This window comes from Eschrichtius robustus, chromosome 3 (assembly GCF_028021215.1).
Source record: "Eschrichtius robustus isolate mEscRob2 chromosome 3, mEscRob2.pri, whole genome shotgun sequence".
In the NCBI taxonomy this organism is placed as follows: Eukaryota; Metazoa; Chordata; class Mammalia; order Artiodactyla; family Eschrichtiidae; genus Eschrichtius; species Eschrichtius robustus.
In genome coordinates, this window is record NC_090826.1 from 116,976,062 (window position 1) to 116,994,612 (window position 18,551).

Genomic DNA, 18,551 nt, shown 5'->3' on the forward strand with positions numbered 1-18,551 from the left:
GCAAGAGACTTAGGTGCCAGCCTCAACTCTGCCTCTGACTAAAAGTGACCTTGGGTAAGTGTCTAAACCTCTTCAGCCATTATATCTTTAATTATGGGAAAAGGGCATTGGATTAGCTCCACACTTCTCAAACTAGTGTGCCAGGAGGTGCTCGGAACCAGAGGATTAAATTTAATGTATTTTCCTGAGCTATCAGTTTTACTCAAAGGTTTTGAGGGAAAATCTTATTTTAATATTAAACAAACGATGTATGATGGCGTAGAATGAAAAATTTACATAATTTAAAAGACAAAACACATTTCAAGGATGTCCAGTGTGTGGGAGCTTATGGCCCATCCCTGTACCTTCTGGGGTAAAATTCCCTCTGCCCTTCAGAACGTGTTTCTGGGTCAGTTTGGGAGGCTCTGTGCTTGAGGGTTATCAAGGTCATTTCCTGCTTTAAAAGTCCACGTCCAGCCCGTGTCCCTCCCAATGCAGATGCGTCTCAGCCCTCCCACTGGCCTTGGTGGAGAAAGGAGACTGTTACTCAGCCTCCTCTCACCAACCATACTATCTCTGTTTTGGATACCAACTCCAACTTGAAGAGCGGCCTTGGAGGCCTCCAGGAGGAGATCAGCTGCACTGGGGACTGAAAAGAAGCATTTCTGGGCTTCCAAGTGTTCTTAATGAGAGAGGGGGGAAGAGAAGAGAAAGGAGACGGGTGTCAAGGAAGGCCTGGAAGAAAAGCACTGCGGGATTATGTAAGCCCTCAAGGTTGGGAGAAGAATGGAGTCGGGTTTGGGGTTCTTTTTAAACTTAATGTCTTTGTTCATTAATCTCCCTTCTGTCCTGCCCCAAAGAAAATAAACAAATAGAAACAGAGCCAGATGCACACAAATCTTGAGGTGGGGACAAAAAGGGCCGTGTGTGTGTCGGGGGCCTGCCTTGCCAGCTGAGTCACTGCTGCCTCTGCCTCTCACCCTCCAGTCTCCTTCCCCTTCCCTCCCATCCTCTAGCCTCGGCCTGACACAAGGCCCTGGCCCAAGGAAGAATAGGCTTTTCTTCCCTTGTGTCAACGTTTGGAAAGTTCTCATAGACTGATCAAAAGAAAGGATAAAAGCCTTCAAAGCGTTTCCTGGGAGCCTGTGACCTCCATTTGGCCCTTCTGACCCCCCTGTGTGTTTTCCGGTCAAGAGAGGGAAGAACACAGAGATGGGGCCATGTCAGATGTTCGCCTCTGTCCAGACACCACCCGCCCTGTCAGTGTGGGCTGATTGGGACCACTGCCCCTTCTTCCGCCCCAATCCCCAGGCAGTGCCTTCTGTCCCCTGCGAGAAGGGAACAGTGTTCCTGCAGAGAACTGCCCAGAGTGGGGGTACCTCAGGGACCCCCCTTTCCCCAGCTGGAGAGGGAGGATGGCTTCCTGGCACACGCAGCCCATGGGGACTGCCTCTTTGATGCACCTGCCTCCTCACCCTCCAGCCACCACCCCGCCCCCAGCACGCTCCCCCTCTGAGTCACCACAGCGGCCACAGCGCCTGCTCCTACCCATTGTGTGGGGCTGCAGGGCTGCACATCCTGGTCCCGTCTGAGAAGCTTGGCACCGTGCAGAGTTCAGCTGAGGACAAAGGATGCACCACTGCCTCCTCAGCCCCAGCTCCAGCCATCCCAAGAGCCTGCAGGCCTGGCCCCACCTGGGTCCTCACCTCAGAGGAACACCTCAGAGATATTAACCCCTCCCTCCTAACCTTGACCGAAGAGCCAGAAAAATCAGTCCAAGTGCTAAGACACAGATGGGAGCAATGGCATTAGTACAAATAACTTCTGTTGTCATTGTTATTCTACTGTTATCAGTAAGACCTGCGACACTGAAAGGGTTCCCAAGGATACTGGGGGAGATTTCAGAGGGGCTGGGCTGGCGATGACCAAGAGGTCTGTTGAATACCTCTTGTTCGTGTGTCAGCCTGCTCTGACTATTTAATCAGTCACCACCTGGCCTAGGCTCCTGGATTCTCCCTAGGGGAGAACCCAACTGATCCCCAAAGATACTGGTTGAGAGGATCACCCTAGTTGAGAGGTTAGAAGTATTCTTCCCGACAGAGCCCCCTAGGGAGAGTTCACCCCCATGCCCAGCTGGACTTAGTGGAGAGGGTGCTGGCAAGACTACAGATGGCTGGAGGGGAGCGGAGGAGATGAGAGGGACTCGTGCAAACTTCAAGCCTCACCGATCCTCAGCCTGGTGCTGAAGATTACCTCCCCACCACCAGGGGGCAGGGCTCCCCAGCCCCACGGGACTGCCCTTGCCCTGGCGGCTTGCCTTCTCGTGCCTTCTCCTGCCCACCGACCCCAGCCCACCCCCTTTTACTGTTAGGTTGAACTATATGAAATCACCAGTTTTAAAGAATGGGTCCCATGTCAGCAATATCAAGTGGTCCAATTTACCAATATTTAGTAACAATAAAAATAACAGCATCAGCCTCCTTCAAACTACCAGGCTCTGCATCATATGAAGCACATTAGAAGCAATTCCGCTTGATCCGCACAGCCAGCTGGTGGCAGTTAGAGCCGCAAGAATCTCTCTCCAAGGTCACAGCTAACCTTCCAATCATCAAATCCAAGGGCGTTTTCTCAGTCCTCGACCCCAGCAGTCTCTCTGCTTCATGTGAGACTGATGGCCAGCCTGTCCGTTCTGGACACTCTCTCCTTTGGTTCTTATTGAGATGTGGTGGGGATCCCCTGATTCTGGAGACCTCGATTAGCTCTTTAGTGGCCCTGCCACTTCTAGGCCTTGGGATTTGGGGCAAATCACTTAAACTCTTTGAGTTTCCTTTTCCTTTACCTGCAAAAAAAGGGGCCTAATGATATCTACCTCACCAGGGTGTTGGGAGAATTAGATAAGTGCACAGATGTACCAAGAGCACTCGGTGGGGTCAGCACTAACACGGTGCAGAGTCTCATCATCACTCTCTGACGTGGTCCTCCAGGCTCTCTCCTCCCTGTCTCTTTACGTTTGGTCCATCTCTCTTGCTGTGGTCTCTCGCGGGCCCTGAATTGTTGGTGTTTCTCAGGGATCCCCCTTGGCATCTCTAACCACTCTGCTCTCCCTTCCTCGTCTGTTTCAACCGCTCCCACAGATTCCCCTCACCTCTGCCCTGTACAACCAACACTTAAAGGCTCCCTCTAACCGGAGAGTCTAGTTTTAACGTGTTCAGACTGATGTCCTCTCTACTCAGAAGGGAGTCTCTCCTGTGCTTCCCCTCTTGTTCCCAGCCTCACCATCCATTCAGTGCCCAGGTTGGAAACTTCAGAGTCGCCCTCGGGTTTCTCTCTTGCCCCTCATCCAGTGGGTCACTAGGTCTTATCAATTCTGCCTTTGTGGGCTTCTCTCCAACTCCTTTGAGGCTGCCCTAGTTCTCTTTCACCTGAAGTGCTGCAATGATCTCCTGTCTTCCCACCCCCAGCCTCGCCTCCCTCACCTCCACCCCCTCAGCTGCCACAGTGCCTTTCAACAACACAATTACATCCCATTGCTCTGGCTTTCAATCCTTCAAGGAGTTCCACAGCTTCTGTAGTAAAACCCAAACTTCTAGACATAGCATTCAGAACCCTTCACCATCTGATGCCACCTTGATTTCCACAGCCTCTCCTTTTGGTACTTTTCCCTATGAACCCCATCTTCTAGCCATATAGAATTGCCATCGGCTCTTCAAATGCAGTCTGCGCCCCACTTGCACAGCCCCATGCTTTTACCAAGCAGGTCTCTCTGCCTAAAATGCCCTCATTACTCTCTCTACGTTCCTGGGACAGTTTGCCACATCATCAATATAGCGCTCCTCTGTCCTTGAGAGACGGTGAGCTCTTTGAAGGCAGAGACTACACCTTAGTTCTCTTTTCAAGCTGGTGCCTTTGAATTTAACCTAACTGATTAGTATAGAGGAAGGACTTCTTAGATATGAAATCCCTGGTCTGATTCCAGGCTAGGGATGCCAACGACACTGCGTCTGGGCCGTCATTTACCCCACCTCCTGCCCTTAACAGATATCACTAATTCCTCACAGTACTTTTTTCCTCACCGAACCTCAGAATCTTTCTCAGCATGGTGATACAGAGAGCCATTTTCAATCCAATGCAGTTAGCCTTACAAATGAAACCTATTTGTTATCCTGGCAGGTCTGGGTCATAGCCAAAGGTCCCTATCTGTTCTTCTTTCCCACTATTTGCCATCCAGATCTGTGCCATCTACTTGCTATGGGAACTTCAGTCAATCTCTTCATCTCTCTAGGGCTCAGTTTCCTCACCTAAGGAGGCAGTAAAACCTTCCATTGTTTGGTTGGGATTACAGGAGATAAAGTATGTGAAATCTGTAAGGCCTGTATGCAAATGTAAGATATTTTTATTAGCCTACTTTGCAGATGAAAGAAAAATATCTACCAAATTAGGGAAACTAAGGCTCAGAGAGGTAAAGTGACTTGCTGACGTTGATTTAATGGCAAAGCCGGACCCTCTGTCTCCAAGTCCCGCGGACCTTCACTCACGTTGCCTCTCCACACCCATGTGGGCTTGATGATACTCCAGCTACCTCCTGCCTTACTTGTCCTTTCTCCAGGGTAACAGTGATTCATGCGGTAGGACTTCCTACAGCCCTGGCATCGGAGGAGGCTTCCAGCCCACCTCCTTCATCCTACCTCCCTATAATTCCCGAGGTGAAGCTCCCTCCAAAACCCATTCAACCCGCCAAGAGGTAGGAAAGGTGTTTAGTGAGGGATGCCACAAAGAACTCAGTTCCTACATCATGCCCTTCGGCCCCTCGCCCTCCTGCTTCCCCTTGGTGGCTCCAGCCAGCTGGCAGGCTGCTCAAAGCCCAGGATGAGGGGTAAAGCATGGAGACGTTTGGGATCGCAACTCTGAAAAGAGAGGGCCTTGGAGTTCAGTTAAGTTCCATCTTCCCCTGAAATTGTTTCCCTCTCATAGGGGGCAAATGAAAGTACCAGGCTCTACTAAAACCTGTAAGGACTGCAAAGTGTGGCCAGGGGGAAGTCAGGCTTGGGACCGGAGAGAAACAGGAACTGAGTGTTCTCCTGGTGTGCAGCCTGCAGATGTGCAGGAAGTTGTCGAGAAAGGCGTGCAGACCCTTGTTATTGGCCAGGGGATGAGTGAGGCCTCGAAGGTACCCTCATCAACTGTACCTCAGGAAACAAGGCATTGATGTGCGGGTCCTCCAGACAGAGCAGGCACTGAAGGAGGATAATGCTTTGGTTACCCAAGGCATCAGGGTGGGAGGGGTCTTCCATTCCACCTGCTGATGGAGCCTTAAGAGAATAAATCACTAAGAAATGGTAAAAAAAAAAAAATTTTTTTTTACTTTTTTAAAGAGCCCAGGATGGCCAGGCCCCAGAAGATAAGGTTTTTGGGGTGGAGGCCAGGGAACCACTGAGCTGTCACCAGATCTGCCACCAGAATCCGAGAAACCAGAGAGAGGCCAACCTGATGGGACCGGTTCCTTAGGGTCCTGGAACCAGTGGGGCTCCCCAGCTGAGAGAAGAGAGGGAGGCTGACCTACCTCCCGGCTGAAGCTCCCTTCTCTATACCTTTTCTCGTCTGTGATCTTAGAAACTGTGTGGCTGTGATGAGGGAGGCCTTGGACCTAGTCGGTGGAGGGTCCGAGAGGCAATGTAGGCGGCGGGGAGGCAGGAGAGGTACCCCCAGTGTGGAAGCACCCTCAGGAGCAGCTGCCAGAGGGGGCGTTTTATCTGCCTTACTCCTTCCAGGAAGGATCACGCCCACCTTGTCAATCAGGAGAATCATTTCTGAACTGCTTCCTAGCCTGTGTTTTGTTCATCTTTGTGACCTCCTCAGTGCCTAGTATAGAGCTTTGTCTAAGTATTTCTTGGCTTAAAAGAGCCCATAGGATTGATATTGTACATTTCTTTTCCCTCCCTCAGGCTCCCTTTTTGGTGTGTGACCTGCTTCATCCTTGGGAAGTCCTTCCTCCGAGCTTCCCATTAAAGCGTCAACCTTCAGACAGCTGCGCGCACTGACTCGGTCTCTCCATCCGCCTTTACTCCAGGCTGAAGAGCTGTATTCTCTCTAGTTTCCCTCAGTTCTCACTCCACACTGCCCTCAGCCCACTGCCATCAACACTCTTGCATCTCTCTCTCATGAGGGGCCAGGTTGGGGAGGGCCCACAGTGGGTACGCAGTGCTTAGCACGGAGCCTCAATGCCAGAAATCCAGAGTCTTCTGCAGGAGGCAGATCCCTCTTTCATCATGGGAAAGGAGAGAGGTGGAAAACTCCAGACCTGGACCCCAAACGTGACCAAAGACAAGAGGACTGAGCTTGGGAGAAAGAAAAGTAGGAAAAGGAAGATGGAGGGGAAGTGGAGAGATCCCAACTCGCAAGCCCCTAGAATGACAGGTGGGACAGAGTATGTAATAAGCTGGCCTCTCCAGCATCAGCATTCTCGGCCCTCCACCCACCCCTCACACACAGCCTCTGCCCTCCAGCTACACTGAGCTTCTCCCAGTGCTTGAACGGGCCATGCTTTCTCTTACCAACAGTTTTCCGCAAACAATGGGGCCTCTTCCGTGAAGCACTCTTCCCCTCCCCACTCCACTTGGTCGATCTCTGCCCCTCCTTCAAGCCTTGGCTTAGATGTCACTTTCTCTGAGAAGCCCTTCCAGACACCCACAGCCCCAGTGTGAGTTGCTGCCCCTCTGTGTCCCCGCGTGCTGCGGACTTCCCCACCTCAGCCCTTGTGCTGGGTTTCCATGTACCGCGTCATCCTATCCTCCCTGGGAGGTGGGTAATGCCATTGCCTTCATGTGAATGTGTGGAAACCAGACTCAGAAAGGTTAGCTGCCTTGTCCAGAAGGACCACTAGTAAGGAAGAGGTGACTGCAAGTTGAACCCAGGCCCACTTAAACTGCACTTTTCATCTGGCCACCATACCATCATGGCATGTCGGCGCTGGGAGGCCCCCATGGTCACCCTGTTCAACCCCTTCATTTCACTGAAGAGGAAGCCAAGGTTTAGAAAAGTTGAGTAACTTTTCCACAATCACACAGCCGGCTCATAGCACCAGAATCAGAGCAATAACCCTGGCTTTCTTCCTCATCCCAAGCTCTCTCTTCCTACAAGATCTTTTCTTAACCCTGGGGTCCTGAAGGGCCAACCTAGGAGCATTATCCACTGAGCTCTTCCCCTCCAACCAAAGCCCCAGCCTAGGGGTGTCCAGTGTGCCCCTCCCATCAGCAGGCCTCAGGAGTCTCCTTGCCCCACAGCCGCTGGCCCAGAAATATGACAACAAGAAGAGCTAGAAGAAACAGCAGGGGCTTCCCTGGTGGCGCAGTGGTTGAGAATCTGCCTGCTAATGCAGGCGACACGGGTTCGCGCCCTGGTCCGGGAGGATCCCACATGCCGTGGAGCAACTAGGCCCGTGAGCCACAACTACTGAGCCTGCGCGTCTGGAGCCTGTGCTCCGCAACAAGAGAGGCCGCGATAGTGAGAGGCCCGCGCACCGCGATGAAGAGTGGCCCCCGCTTGCCGCAACTAGAGAAAGCCCTCGCACAGAAACGAAGACCCAACATAGCAATCAATCAATCAATAAATCTTTAAAAAAAAAAAAAAAGAAAAAGAAACAGCAGATAGCGGGCCCATTGGGAAGGGGCAGATTCAATGATGTTCTCTGCTAGGGGTTGTGGAAATGATCAAGGGAGTTACCTGAGACAGCTGGAAGTCCATGGCCCACAGGGGCTCTAAGCCCCTTTGGAAATGTCTCCTAGGCCACCCAACCTCTGTTCAATAGGCGGCTAAGCTGGGCCTCTCTTTCTCATCAGGGGGAGTGAGTCCTCCACCTCTTTCCATCCTTCCCCTTTGCCTGGTAATCCCTTATACCCAGGAAATGCTTCCTGCTAAGTCAAAATTTGCTTGTTGCTGCCTAAGCAATTTGTTCGTATTTTTACCCTTGGTGGAGATGGAGACCTATAGTCACCCTGTGCTTCTGATGCATATTCAGGGAATTGAGCCACCTTCTCTGACAGGGGTCCTCGCCACTCCCTTTCCTTCTCAGGTTCCACGTTTGAAGAGCAACCTCTGACCCTCACACAGAGAAGCCTGGCGGCAGGGGGGGGTCTACTGTCACCCTGGGAGGGAATCTCTCTGCCCTTCCCCAACTTTCCACTTATTCCTTATCCACATTCCTCCTTTGAGTAGAAGGATGGGGGCAGGGGTGGCACAACGACACTGACTAGATGCAGAACTAGATTCAGAGGTCGCTGTCTCACTGTCCCCCACCCACCCAAGCCTGAGTGCAGCTGGAGGGGCCGAAATTGTCCTTTGGCCAGGCCTCCTTCTCCAACAGGGGACATTTGGAAGGGCACTTGGAGACAGAAGAATACGCCAGAGAATAAGGGCTGGGAGAGGAGTGTTCCTGCATGGAGGAAGACAGATGGATGATGCAGCTTCAGCAGAATCTGGCAGCCAGCCGGGGAGCATTCTAGGTGAGCAGTGGGGTTAAGGCATAGAAGGGTCCTGCAAGGGTCTTTGCAATTCTGATGTAAGGGAAGCATCATGGAGATCGGCATTCGATAACATTTGCAGATGAGCAAACCAACATCAGCTTAGTTCTCCATCTAATGGGGTTTCTGCAACTGTGACCCCATCAACCACCCCAGGTCCCAGCACACAATCGTGCAAGCAGCCCTCAAATCCTCGGGGTCCTGGTCCTGGTAAGTCCTCCATCTCTTCCCTTTTTAGGGTACCTGCTCCAGGCTTCCAGAAGATGCCCCAGACCAGAATAGTAGGAGAGGCATAGACATGCCCTATAGATCCTTATACAGACATAGGATATTAACAGGGAAGGTCAGAGCCAGGTGTCGTGAAGGACTTAAAATCAACAGAGATCTCAAACTCCAAACTCTAGCCAAGAAGGCCATGGGGCTCCTCTCTCCAGTGATCCGTCAGCAATGGGAATGGGGCCCATGGGAATGTGGGAAATGAAAGGAGGTAGGCTCACCCTGCCTAGAGGCAGTCAAGGGTCAAGGTGAACTTTTGAGTTTCTTTCTGGACGCAGAATCCTGTTTAAGGCCCCTGTACCCATTGTTCTCCCTACTCCAACCCCAACATAGCCCCACTCTTCCCAAAGAAGGTGGGCAAAAGATAATTCTGTGAAAATTCCACATGGGTTGGGTCATCTCAGTGAAGCCAAGAGGCAGATAGTGACCCCTGCCCCGCAAAAACACAACCCAGGAAAACACCCAGCAGCAAGAGACTTCCATTCTAGAATGGAGTCCCAGTCTTGCCACCTGGATATGTCATGCACCTGTCAGAGCCCTACTATAAAACGGGGAAATGATAACGAGGCCATCTACCTCACAGGGTGGTGAGAGGCCGTGACCCTGAGTGCGCTGGGCAGATGCAAGGGCTGGTGGCCCTGGGCCGGTGCTGGGGCAGGCTGGGGTTGGTCATTCCCGCAGCACTCCATTCAGTGTGTTTGGCTCCGCTCTGGGGCGGGGGTCCTGGCTCACCAAACCTCTCTGTGGTCTGTGGGATGGGGTGGGGGGGGGAGGGGGTGGGCGTGCTCACGGTTCAGCAGAGACCATGTCCGTGGTTAACGTATAAGCAGGTGAGGTCTGGAGCAGCGGGACATTCCCCGCCCCAGGGCCACATTCTTGAGGTCACAACAAGTGCAAACTTGTTATAACCTGTGTTGGAGCAGCAGGGGCCAGCGAGGGCACGGGGTGGGGGGTGGTCGGGGGCTGGGGCGCTGGTGCTGAGCCTCTCGAGGCTGGAGGCTGGCGGAAGGGGTGCAAAGCGGATGGAGGGCGGGTGTGCTGGTGCATATGCGAGTGGCCGGTGCGGGTCTGTGTGCCTGAGTCGGCCTGCTGGGTCTGGGCACATCCGCTCCGGCGTGCGTCCGGGAGCCGTGTGTGGGGCCGCATGCATGAGCGTGTGCCTGTGTGTCTCTGCATATATGAGTCTCGTGGTGGGAGGAGGAGGAGAGGCGGGAAGGCACGGGCCGCGGCGGCCGGGCATGTGGAACCGAGGAGTGGGCAGGCTGAGTGCCCCTTCCCCTTGACCGGCCTCACGGAACCTGCATTCCAAGTCCATCCACAGACTGCCCCGCCCCCGCCCCCTGTAAGCCGGGGCCTCTCCCTGCCTTGGGCCCATTTCCCCAGCCTGCCCGGGGGGGTGGTGGGGGGGGGGGGAGGGGTCGCCTCCTGCCCATCCCCCCTGGCTCTGGCCCCACTCCCCCAAGCTCGCTGGGCCCTCCGGACACTGGGGCGGGTGGGGGTGGGAGCGGGGGGAGGCTCTGAAAGCAGGTGACTGTTTGGGGGAACTCGGGGACAGAGCCCCCATTGTGCCCGCCCCGGAGGCGCCTCAATGGAGCTCTGGGGCACAAAGGGGCTTTGACAATGGGCAGGACATTAGTATGCAGAGCCAGCCCCTCGGCCCTCTCCCTGTCCCACAGCCCAGGGGCGGGGGCTGGGGGGCTGCTGGCCTCGCGGGTGGAGGCAGGGGGTGGGGCAGGGCTGAGACTGAAGAGATTTCAGCCCTCGGGGGCTCCCCTGGGGACACTGCCCAGGAGACAGGGGAGGGAGACTAGACCAGGGCCCCCAAACCTGCCACGAGCCAGAAAGGGCTTTCCAAATGGAAAAAACCAGGGGGACTGGGAGGGATGGGGGAGGAGGGGCTGTGGGAGGCCAGGCCCCTTCCTCCCAACTGGACTCTGGAAAGAAGCACGTGGGCAGTCTGAGCCCACCCACTTTTGGCCTCAGTTTTCCCATCTATTCTAGGGAACTGTGTGGGTGGCTGAGGAAAAACTGAGCAATAGACAGCAAGGTCTCAAACCTAAGCCCGCCTCGACTTGTCAGGCTCGGCGGCTGCTGGTGGCATCTGACCCTCCAGAATGCTTCTGCTCAGGGTGTGTGCTTGGGGTTTGGAGTATTTATTTAGGCTTCTGACAAGGTGGTGCCTGCAGCCCAGCTCAGGGGGATTTGGCTGACAGGCCAAAGAGCCAGGGCTGGCTCCCCCCACCCCTGCCCCTGGTGTGTTTGGCTGTCTCCCCCATCTGCGTCATCCCCTTCCCCAGAGCTGTGGCGAGAGGCTTCTCCTCCTGGCCATGGGACCCCCCAGCCCCTCCCCCACCCCCACTGGCACCCTTCCCAAGGTGCATGCACTGCCCTGGCAGCACAGCACAAAGGGCAGGGTCAGGAGCCACTGGGAAAGGGACCCAGAGCCTGGAGTACTGGGAGACTGAGAGGAGGGGACGCTCCAGGAAGGGGCCGCAGGCAGTGAGCAGGAAAGGGGCACCCCAGGAGAAGCAGTGTTGCCCTATCCCAGACTTCCTCTGCCCTGGGCCAGAAACCCTTAGGAGAGAGGGCTGGGGCCACTTTACAGAACTGCTCCCCACAAGGCAAGATGGAAAAACCTTCTGGGCTTAGGAATGTCTTCTCCTGGCTTGCTTTCTCCTTTTTCAGTTGCTGTTGAGGTCAGGAAGTTCCTCCCTGCTACCTGCCCTCAACTCAAGGCTTCCTGCTCTACTGCTATTGGCCCTGGATGGCACACTTGGGATTGCTGGGGGAAAGGTAAGTTCTGCTCCCCTCCTCTCAGGACCCTGGGTTTTTTTCCCCCACTGAAAAAGTCTGGTGGGGAAAGTGTAGGGCTAAGAGTTAGAACTCCTGGGTTCAGGGCCCAACAACCCTGTTAACTTTTCCTGGGACCTCACACAAGTCACTTTTCCTCTCTGGTTCAAGAAACCCACATCTGCAATTTGGGAAAGGTCACTTCTGCATCGCACTGCCTTCTGGGCCCGTGGGCAGTGGATTCAGGGGCAAGGCTCTGGTATTTAATGAGAGCTCATATTATTCAGCACTATGCTAGGCCCTTTTCTAGCGTTACATCATCTAATTCTCAACAATTCTAAAAAGTAGGCACTTTTAAAAAGCTCGATTTTATAGACGAGACAACTGAAGCACAGAGATGTTAATAATCTGCCCAAAGTCACACAGCTAGTGAGTGGTAGAACTGAGATTCAAGCTCAAGTAGGTAGTCTGTCTCCAGGACCCACATGATTAACCACTACCCCATACTGCCTCCCTAGTGAAAACATTCAAAAGACCATGGGCAGCTAAGGGAGATCAGCCAGGATGTTCAAATCACCTGGGGCTTTTCCAAACTGTTTTCTGACGTTCCTCTGGACTAGTAATTCTCAAAGTGTGGTCCAGGGACCCTGGGGGCTCCTGAGACCCTTTCAGAGGCTCTATGAGGTCAAACCTATCTTCATAATAATACTAATATGTTATTTGCTTCTTTTCACTTTCATTCTCTCATGAGTGTTCAATGGAGTTTTCCAGAAGCTACACTGCAATATGATATTGTAACATATTGAATGCAGAAGCAGATATGAAACACGAACTGTCTTCTATTAAGCCAGATATTAAAAAGATTTGTGAAAATGTGAGACAATGCCACTTACTAAACTTTTGTTTGTCTGTTTTTAAACATAGCTGTTTTTTTGTTAAAAATATGTCATCTAAATTGACATGCAAAACGGGTTTATTGCTGTTATTTTTAAATGAATTAATGCATATTTTAAGTTTCCTCTCATTTCTAACCTATCAATGTAATCCACATTAACAAAAGTTCTTTGCAGTCTTCAATAATTTTTAAGATGTGAAGGGGTCCTGAGACCAAAAAGTTTGAGAACCACTGCCCTAGACTCAGACATCCTCGCCCTTTCCTCTTGCTGTTGCCCATGTCTTTTTCACAGAGGGTCAACCAGGGAGATTTAGATGTGGGGAGAAGGTGTGTGCCCGGGTCTTGTGGTTGGGACTAGGATGGGGGTGGAGCTGAGGATATAACTCTAAAAGGTAAGGCCTAACCCGACTTTAGAGCTATGCCCACGTGTCTCCCAGCTTGCAGGCTCCCACCCAGAGGTATGCTCCAGACAACGGGGCTGTCCCAGACTAGACTCTGGCCTCTGCCCCTTTCCCACTCCAGACGCCCACTGACAAGCCCAGCATCAGGCAGGAGCAGACCTCCCTGGCGTGGAGAGAAAGGTTCTGTGGATACCCATGTGGATTTTTGTGTTTGGGCCAGCAGCGCTTAATCTGCTGCTTATAATCTTAGGGTAAAACTGTCTCCACAGGATGGGGAGTTTAGTAGGAGAGGAGTTTCTCTGGAGGTTCCCTAGAGAGTTGGATAATAGAGTCTTACATATGCCCTAGTCTAGGACACTCCTAAACCTCTGAAGTCAGGGTCCTCCCCCAGAATTAGCAACCAGAAAGGTTTCCTACCTAGTCAAGCTGGTCAGTAGGCAGTCTGTGCCCTGGGTGCAGAGGGGTCCAGGGAGGGAAGAGATGCCTTTGCTTCAGGGAGTCGACAGTCTGACAGGCGTGTAGGCCCCACCCTAGAGGAGCTCCTGTTATTGTAGGAGACAGGATGTCCCCTCCAACATTACCACTGCCCAGGTCATCCTGGGCAAATTCATAGACACGAAGGACAAGGAACAGGCAGGATGCTGAGGAGAAGGGGTACAAGATGACAGAGCAGATAGGGAAACAGAAGGATGGAGATTTGTAGGAGGGGCAGGACTTGGAGGGGTAGGCCTGTGTGAGGGCCCAGGGTGGAAGGGGTGTGGCTCAGGGATTGCCATGGGATATGCTCCCCCAGAACAAGGTCTGAATCGATGGGGGTCCCAAAAGATAGGGGAACTGGAGGGGATGGGAGAAAGGCTGATATAAAGTATCTTGAAGACTGTGATTGGGAGTTTTCACCTGAAAACCCACAGAGACGTCTGAGTAGCAAAGGGGCAAGATAAAACTGATGCTTCATGAGGACAGTTCCAGTGATAATTCTGTGTGGAGTAAAGAGGGAATCAAGGAGAAAGAAAGGTGGAAGTTAGGAAGATCATTAAGGAGGCCGCTTTGGGCACCCAGGCTCACGGGATGAACAGGCTGATCAGGGGGCAGAGAAGAGGCAGACTCACACACCTGAGGGGAGTTGTGGGGGAAATGTGGGCAGGGAGGGAAGAGGCAGGGCCATGGAGGGACAGGGGCGAGATGTCGGGGTAGAGAGAAGCCGGCGTCTTTGGCTGGAAGACATAAGTCACCCAGACGGGGAAAGAGACTATTTTAGGGAAGCCCAGCAGCTCGGTTACATTTATCGAATCCGAGTTGCAGACAGCACATCTGCTTGGTGAAAACTCATGGAAAGAAGGGCCCAGGGGTGTGGAGACCCAGGCAACGCCCAGCTTGTTGGAATGAAGACAGGAAGCTCATGTTAAATGACTTGATAATTCTCCCACCTTCCCAAACTCTAGAAGGGCGGAGAGACAGAGACCTAGGACAGACCTCAGAAAAGCCACAGAGAAGGGCTGCAGCAGGCCCAGGAGCCAGGCAAGATGACGGAGTAGAAAGAGTCACAGAGGTGGGAGAACCATAACAGCCAACAACTGCACTTTTTATTTTTAACATGTTAAGCACCACTCCAAGCCCTTTACAAATATCGAGTCTTTTAATACACAACTATAATTAGCCCCATTGTAAGGATGAGGAGACATCTGTAGCTACTAAGCAGTGAAAGCAGGATTTTAAACCCAGGAAGTCTGACTCCAAGGCTGTGCTCTTAACCACTATGCCTCTGCCTCTCAGACAACAGAAAGGAGCCCTGAGACAGCACCGCGGGGTCGCACTTTCCCCCGAGAAGAGGCGTCTTGACAACTGTTGCAATAATCCGTGCGCTTCTCTGAGCTTCACAGCTCCCCCCTCACAAGCCTTAATGATGGGCTTTTTTGTTTGGGGGGGTGGGTTTGTTTTTATTTGGGTCCAGAAGGTGGTCTGCCTCTCTTTCCCAAACTCCATTTCAGATCTCTTTCCTTTTATGGACCTGCTTCCTGAAATCTAGCCTATGTCCTTCAAGCTGCAGCCCCAATCCTTTCCCCAGGTCTTCTGCCTTTGGAAGGGGAGCAGAATGGCCATATCCACTCCTTCTATGCTACACCGTTTTAGGGGCCTGAAGTGCTAATTCAGTCCTCTGAAGCCCATGCTTCTCCAGCCTCTTTCTCCAAGCCACGCAGTTCAGTTTTCACTTCTCTCCTGCATTCCAGAGCCAGCCCCTCCCTTCTCCCCACCACCTCAAATCCAGCTCCCAGCTGGCAGACACCCACGGGAGAGTTTTTCCCGTAATCCTTTTCTCTGTGCCCTTTCAAGGTTCTGATGTGGGGAGGGGATGAAGAGGGGCCACTCAGATGCACTGCCTCCATGAAAATGGTGGCAACACGTACGTTAAACTTGGATGAAGGGAGAAAAGCATTGAACGCAGCCTGTGGAAGAGACAGGGTGATGTGGTAAACTCAGAAAGCTCGATTCCCAAGAGCCGCCCCTGCCAGCCACCCTTCACTGGGTGCTAAAACACTTGGATTCCAGATCTCCCATCTCTCTAATCTTTCTGCAGTTTCATCTTAGCAGTGTGCCTCGGACTCTCCCTTCTCTCTGCCCCTTCCAGGGCCTCACCACCATCCTGGACAGTTTGGCATTAACCCGGACAGTAGCACTGACCATTCAGGCAAGAGAAGAATCTAGGCTGGGGAGGGGAGGGAGACTGGAGGTTTTTTCCTTCCGTCCTAAGTAACCCTTGGCAGGAAAGTTGAGGGGCTCCATTGCCCAACATCTCTTTCCCTCCCCACTGATGCCAGGAGGTTTGGCCTATCTTCCATCTTGTGTGCAGAAACCAAGCATTTTGCTAAAAGATGCAGGGGGTCTTTTCTCCTTTGTAGAAGTGGGTCTTTCTGCATGACTCACCCCCCCCCACCCCCCAGAGCCCTAAACCCCTTATTCCATCAATCTGGGCATGACCTCAGAGGACTTGATCTAAGCCCACCCAGATCCAAGTGTCCCAGCCTCTCTGGTCCCTAGGGAGGACCAGGGAAGGAGGCCCCTGGGTCTTCTGCCACGCCCTTCCCTTTTAGCCCAAGCCAACCAGGCTGGAGTTATAAACAAGCTCGTGCACAGAGGTGCAGGTGTGGGGATGGGGCACCGTTCAGTGGGACACAGGGAGGAGGTGAGGGATGCCAGGAGTCGGACAACTAACCCTCCCACACAAACGTATGTGTCCACAGACCACATGTAGGGCAGATGTTGGGCAGACAGATTTTTTTCCCTCAGGGTAGGGGGCAGCAGTGGGATTCTGCATTAGAACCACAGAAGGATTGGGACCATAACCCTGCCCCCGCCACCCCTCTCCACTCAGTGGAGTCATTGCCATTTGATATCCACTGAGACAAGTTGGCTGCTCAGCTCCGGGTGCGGGGCGGGGGGATGGCTCAGAAAACAGCAGCTCCTTTCAGGACCCAGGTTGGCAAGGGCTTTGGGAGGCTGGACTGGCCCAGATCACCCCCCAACACCCCCTCTCTCCCTCCCTCGCCACCACCACCAAAGGACTGGAGGGCGGGGAAGAGGAGTTGGCACTGCCTGGGCCATGCCTATTGCCTCTGCAGACCAGCCCTGGCCCCTCTCCCTGGCATGATGCCTTCCCTCCCCCTCCTCCCTCATTTCCTCCTCCCTGAAGAAGTAGCTATAAGCCAGGACACTCGGTTGCTTCTACACTTGGTCCCCCGTACCCAGCCTATACCATGAGGAATTAACAAGCCCTGCACCCGATGGTGCCCACCGTCATGCCAGGAACATGTAACAGAACAGAAATCCTTGGAGATTAGGAACAGCTTTTCAGGATGAAACTGAATGGAATTCAGTGGTAGCTTCTGGTCCCTTCTCAGACTGGTTTCCTGATACCCACTCCAGGCCCTCGTCACGCCTAAACAAGTGTCATTCCTCACAGAAGGGCATCAAGTCTCCCATCATCATCTCCCTCCCACCCAGAAATGCCTAAAGCAGTCCTGGTGGGGAAAAAAAATCAAGCACCATGGCCAAGGCAGACGGGCCAGAAATCTTTAGCTAGAATGTGTATCGATAAGCAACAGAATCAGGCTTTAAGCCTAGGCCTCCTTTGGGGTCCAAATCTGTACTGGCTTCTTCACCACCCCCACTTCCCCATCTGCCTCACTCTGCCTGGGGCCCTTCATTAACAAGAATGAGATCTCAAGATACAAGAGGTCCTACTCCCACTTGTCCCCAGTTTTGTCCTTCCATGCATCCTGGGGCTCAACTCTTCTCCCTCCAATCAGGAAGTTCCAACCTGTCTCTTTCCTAACGCAGGTGCCCTTGGTTAGGTCCTGATGGGGAGAAGGGATGGGATGGGGAAGGGGCATCTCACCTGGAGGGTGGATGTTACGGAACCCAATCTGCCCTTCTTACTCTAGCAGAGGTGGCCCTGCTGCTCTCCTCCAGGTGATCTCAGTGTGAAACAGCTGTGGGGAGGGGAGGAGGGTTGTAATGGGGAGGGGTGTCTTGAAGTGGGAGGTAAGTTGGAATGAAGGGAAGAAACTGGGTGGGCAGGGGGTCCCAGTCACACCAGGCTACTACATCTCCCTAATCTGAGCTGTAGGTGTCTTCTTCCCCTGTGTGAACTAGTGATCAGTGGGTGTCACTGTGTGAATGTCACAGCATGGGGAGGGGGGAAAAGGGGCTGGGCATGGGAGTGGGAGTAACCTGATGATCCCGGGAAGAGGGGGCACTCTCTGGAGTGCCTGTGAGGGTGCATGGTTATATGTGGTGGTCACTGTATTTAGTTGGAGGGCTGTGATGCAACTGCAGGTCTGCCCAATAGGAAGGAGCATTAGGAAAGCCCCTTTCTTAGCGGAAAGTGCTGAGGTGACCAGTTTGGGAAAGTTTCCTTCTTGGTGAGCCCTTCCTAGAAGGCTCCGTTTGGGGCCGCCCAAGGTGGGAGGCTGGGGAATAGGACCGTACCACTGAGGCCAGTCAGGGTAGGGACCTAGGGGCTGGGGGCCCCGGTATCTCTGGAGAGTGAGGTGGACAGGACCCCGGCTGCGGCGGCAGCACTCCTTCATCAGGGCCAGGGTCTTACCTTGGGTCCGGGGTGGAGTGGCCCCTCGGATGGGCAGCGGGACAGACGGACAGACGGGGCGGGCAGGCGTGAGGAACGGAGCTGTGCGACGGGCAGGGCCAGGACTCTTAAACCCGGAGCTGGGATCAGATAAGGGCTGGTCCTGGGGCCGGGGCCGGGGTCGGGCCGGCCGGGGGCAGAGCTGGGCCGGGCCGGGCCGCCCCCTCCCTCCGCAGCGCAGAGCCAAACTTTGCGCGAACGGAGGGACCTGGAGGGGCCGGGCGGGCGGGGGCGGGGGGCTCCGGACAGGCCAATGGGAATGTGGAGCGCCAGGCCCGAGCTGCCGGGATTGGAGGGGCCTGGGCAGGGGGTGGGGCGTAGGGGCAACGAAGCGGAGCCCCAGACAGCTGGAGGAGCAGGACAGAGAGCAACACCCAAAGACAGAGACCCAGACAGACTCAGGGAGAAATAGATAGAGAGACGATAGGCGAAGCGATAGAAGCCGAGCTGGCAAGATGACAGGGGAAGAGAGAAGGAAGGAAAAGGAGGCTGTCGCGTCAGGGATGGGGAACGAGAGCGGGAGCAGGCGGGGGCGGACCTGGGGCCGAGTT

At 53.7% G+C, this 18,551-nt stretch overlaps 1 protein-coding gene and 1 pseudogene across 1 annotated transcript in view; one reads left to right on the plus strand and one right to left on the minus strand.

Moving 5' to 3' along the window:
- Nucleotides 1–18,028, minus strand: part of KCNJ10 (potassium inwardly rectifying channel subfamily J member 10) — a 28,690-nt gene extending 10,662 nt beyond the window's left edge. The window contains exon 1 of the mRNA XM_068541089.1: nt 17,962–18,028. The gene's annotated coding sequence lies outside the window, so the exon portion shown is untranslated. The remainder of the gene's footprint in view (nt 1–17,961) is intronic.
- LOC137760689 (mth938 domain-containing protein-like) lies at nt 1,200–5,305 on the plus strand (annotated as a pseudogene).
- Nucleotides 18,029–18,551: the final 523 nt, after the last annotated feature.